Genomic DNA, 4,984 nt, shown 5'->3' on the forward strand with positions numbered 1-4,984 from the left:
AGTAAAAAATATTTAAAATAATTACTGACGTACAAAGTAACTGATCAAAAATCATTTAAGATTTTAAAAGTACACCACCAGACGGACCAAAATATAGTTATGTTGGTATTTTAGAGACTGATATTAAAATAATTTATATAATTACAAAATAACAGAGTCAGGCAAAATAAAATGTTTCCAAATCAGTTTCTGTCAATGAAAAACTAATTATACTTTAACAGAAACTGAGTCTGGTGAGTTTTTGATTAAAACATGTCGTTATTCATTCAGTGGGAAGAAAATCCAGAAGTTTTACTCAAGTAAGAGAAGAAATACTTCATAATAAAATTACTCAAAGTACAGCATAGTAAAAATACATTTTTTTCCAAAAAGTTACTTAAGTAAATGTAACTAGTTACTACCCAACCCTGTGAGTAAACAATACAACATTAACACATAAATTTGCATTCATTTATCTTACCAAGTCTTTAAACAATCTGGGATGATGTCATGACTTTGTAAGCCTCTGATAAGTTAAAAATAACATCCAAGTTCATTGGAAACATTTTAGTTGATGTATTTTAAAGTGAATTTATTAAGCAAAAATTCACAGTTTGCACAGTTTGTTATTTTGTATCTGAAAAATGAGCCGGTTTAAAAACCTCCAGATTGAAACGTCTCAAATAAGTAGGCACTGTCTGTTACCTAGCAACCCCAGCAGAACCTGGCCTGTTACCTAGCAACCCCAGCCAACCCCAACCCGTTACCTAGCAACCCAGATGGAATTCGAGCACATTTGAGCCAGAATATTTATGCTTATTAATGTCCAAGATTAAATTGCTTATTTGTTGACAAGCAAATATAAATGTAACAAAGGTAGTATGAAATTTATAACACAAGAGGGAAATTACAAATAATTTAAATATTATTTAAAGTTTAGATAAATAAATTGAAATAAAAGCATAGAAATATATTACTAAATCTACAAGTAATTCAGAGTTGGGCGTCGTACGGTTTGGCTGCAGGCAGGAAGGATTTCTTCTTGTTTGGCCTGCTGATTTTACAATGGCTGCTGGAAAAGACAAGTGTTTTGTTGTTGACTTATCACCCACAAAGTAGCTGCTGCTTTCTGGTTGGTTTTGCAGGAGGCTCCACTTCTGCTTTTCAAACATGTACGGTTGTATAACTTCCCATTTGTTTGCAGCCATTTTAACGTGATTGTAAATGTTGAGTTGAAGGCCGTGGCCACCAGCAGCTTATTTGGATTTAAAGTGACAGAAGCCCTAAAACAGCTCAATCTGTAAGGAGATCAAAATAGGCAGAACTGACCAAACTAAAATCTCACTTTTTAAGATTTTGTGCAAAAAATGTAATGAACATGTTTTGTATAGACCGCAGACTTAACCTGTTATGGAAGCATATGAGGTTAGTTTTAAGGCTCTTTGCAGATTAAATAAAATCATTCAACCATCTGAGGATCAGTTCATGTCGACTGGACTTTTCCTTCTGGTTGCTTGATTGCATAAACAGAAGTCATCGTCTTTTCCATCAAAATCATTTGTCTAGTGATAATTAAAATATTCTATAATTTAATAACTGCTATTTGCAATTTTGTGTGACTTGCTTTTCAATTGATTTTACAAGCGGCAGTATAATGTTGAACGATGCGATTCTCTTATTTACCAGCAGAGGGCGCTAGGCTCTTAGATTCGATTCGGTCCGTTTCTTTGACGGCGTCATTGACCTTGCAGTAATAACTTGCCCTCTGTTTTTGTATGGAAATGAACTTTTTTATTAAATAAAAGAGGTTTGGGTCCTTTTCCCTGAGGATAATGAAGGATCGCTGCTCTCTTTTCAGCAGCACACAAACTTCCATTGTTGTTTTTTTTTTATTGATTTCCTGTTTTTGCTCATAAAACACAAACTGTGAACGTGTCACAAGACAAATCGTTACTTCAGTTTGCTGTGCACTTATTTTAAAATCCCTATGAATGACATCAGCAGCTGTCCTGACGGCAGGCTGTAATCCCAGATTACAGGTCAGGGCGCCATCAGAGGGATTGGCAGGAGCAGCACCCATTATTACCACTAATGTAGGAGATGAGCAGAGTTGGCTGTCTTGTCTTAGAAAAAAACAACAAATAATTAAAAACACTGGTTGCTCTATTGTAGAATGGAATAAAGCAACCAGAGAAGTGATTAAAAAATGTCAGAAATTCTGAAAAAAAAGTTAAAAATTCTGAGATTAAATACAAATCCTGAGAAAAAGAGTCCAAATTTTGACATAGAAGTCAAAATTCTGAGATTAAATACATGAAATTGTGTGTGTGTGGGGAAAAAAAACACTTTTTTCCCCAGTCAGAATTCTGGGGGAAAAACAAAAAACAAAAACTGAGTTATGAGGGGGGGGGGGGGGGGGGTCAAAATTCTGACATTAAAGTGAAAAGATTAAAGTAAAATTAAAAAGGTTTGATATAAAAGTCAAAATTCTGAGGAGAAAAAATAAATTCTGGAATTAAAATCAGAATTCTCTTTTTTTATTTTTGTGGCCCTGATGGCCTTCCATACAATTTGTAGCCACTCGTTCCATTTTTATAGTTTATCATGAGTTTAACATCGTTTTCTTGCTACTAAATATTGCATATTTTGTTGTTGTTTTTGTGTTCACTCACACATTAACCCTGGATGTAGAGCAACAGAAACAGACCACAGCCTCTCCTCCATTAACAAGTATCGACCCGCCGCGCTGTGACGTTCTCCATGTTCAGACTGATCAGCTGATCGATTCCGCGCCGCGCCGCTGCGCGTCTCCGCCTCAGTCTGCAGGACTCCCGGCAAGAACCAGGATGAGGCCCTGGATTCGCTCCGGCAGGTTCAGATCAGTCCAGGTAAATAAACTCAATCCAATCTCACAAGCTTGAACTTTTCCTCCTAATTATTTATTTTATCACTGAAAATGATCAAGTCCTAGTTAGAGGTTAGCATGAATGTTAGTATTTATTTTCTTTATTGTTTTAATAAACTACTCTCATTCTGATTATATAACATAATTTTAACTATTTTTTAAAATAGAAAGTAGGTGCATAAAGTTTGAATTAGTTGTAAATATTGTAAAATTTGTGTAGTAACCAGTTACATTTATTTACTTTAGTAACTCTTTTGAAAAATGACCTTGCAGGAGTATTTTTATTACACTGTTCTTTTTTCTTTTACTTCGGTAATGTTATTATGAAGTATTTCTTCTCTTATTTGATGTCTGGATTTTCTACCCACTGAATGAAAAACAAACATGTTTTAACCAGAAATCCACCATAAACAGACACACATCTGCTGTTTTTGTTAAAGTTTCATCAGTTTCTTATTGAGAGAAACTGATTTGAAAAAAACTATTTTGCCTGATTTTGTTATTATTTGTTACTTATATAAATAATTACTTTGGTCCTTAAAATACTAGAATTTTCATTTCACTTTATATTTTGGTTTGTTTGATGATGTAATTTTTAAACATGAAATGATTGATAATTTGATAAGTTACTCAGTACTTGACTAGACTTTTTAACCAAATACTTTTTTTACTCTTACCTGAGAACAATTTTTGATCACTCTACCCGCCTCTTCTGATTTTGAAACTTTTGGCTTAATTTTCTTGATATTTACCTTCGATTATCTCTGGAGTTTACGTGAAATGCTTGGTTTACTGGTATAAACCTGATGTAGCTGAGTCATTATGACTGAGGTCTGATGCTTCATGTTTGCCTGTTTTATTCACTCCGTGTGTTTGGGATCACTGTCCTGTCAAAACTCACAAAACATTCAAACCTTTATAGCTTGAATATTATGTTATCAGAAAGATAAAATAAAACTAATTAAAACATTTCTGCTGTTTAAACATGGCAGACATTATAAGATCACTAACTAAATCAACAGGAGTGGCAAGAAAATATTTATTTTTGCATATTTTATCATGTTGTGTGTTTATCTTCTGAGTAAATAATGTGTTCTGAATTAGGCTGTGGAAATTGTTTAAAATGTTACATTTTTACTTCTTTGAGCGTATCCTTTTCACTCCCCATATCAGTTAACATAAATTACTTCAGTGTGTGTCAGGCGAGCATTTATTGTATCGTTTATCATTTATTGGGATACATTTTTCATCATGATAAGAATTTTGATTATTGTTGTCACAATAAATTCCAATTAACAATGTTCAAAACCCCAAAACTTGTTAGTTTTACTATTTTCTCCATTGTTTTTATTGTTTAACAGAAATATGATTAGATGCTGCTGTTGTGTATAGTTAAATGATTCAAATCACACATCTGACTAAAGGAGCGTATTGCAAATCAAGAGCAGTTCTTGTGTTTGTGGTTGTATTATTGTTCTGCCCTGCAGCCATAGTTACCTAGAGAAGAAGCAATAAGCAGCTCTCAGGTTCACCTTTATTGTTATTATTCCAATACTGCAAAATATGGTGATATTATCATATCACCAAGCAAGTTGGATAGTAAATACAACTTGGATTTACGATATGCATAATTAATTAAGGAGGCACCAATGTGAAAAGCTGGGCCAATACCGATATCTGATATTAACATTGCTGTTATAGCTAATAACCAATATTTACCAATCATCAGGATCACATTATGATAGTAATAGAAGATGGCCTCCCACTGCCCAGTATCGTTTTCCTCCATTTTTATTCACAGAATTTTATTTATTTTGGAGAGATGTAGCTCCAAATTATTCATAATTTGCTTTTTTTTTTTTTTTGCAGCACATCCCAAATGTTCTAACATAAAATTAGCTTAGAGAGCTAAGGCGGTTTCTACTGAATATTAATGCATATTAAGGTATATTTGATGTTTGAACAACTAAAATAAGCAGCTATAAGGGTTTTCAGAGGGAGTCTCAAGTAGGGCTGAAACGATTCCTCGAATGATTCGAGTACCTCGATTACTAAAATATTCGTTTACAACAGCCCTAGTGTCAAATTGGAGCTTCACAT

Source organism: Poecilia formosa, unplaced genomic scaffold, assembly GCF_000485575.1.
Source record: "Poecilia formosa unplaced genomic scaffold, Poecilia_formosa-5.1.2 Scaffold48, whole genome shotgun sequence".
Taxonomy (NCBI): Eukaryota; Metazoa; Chordata; class Actinopteri; order Cyprinodontiformes; family Poeciliidae; genus Poecilia; species Poecilia formosa.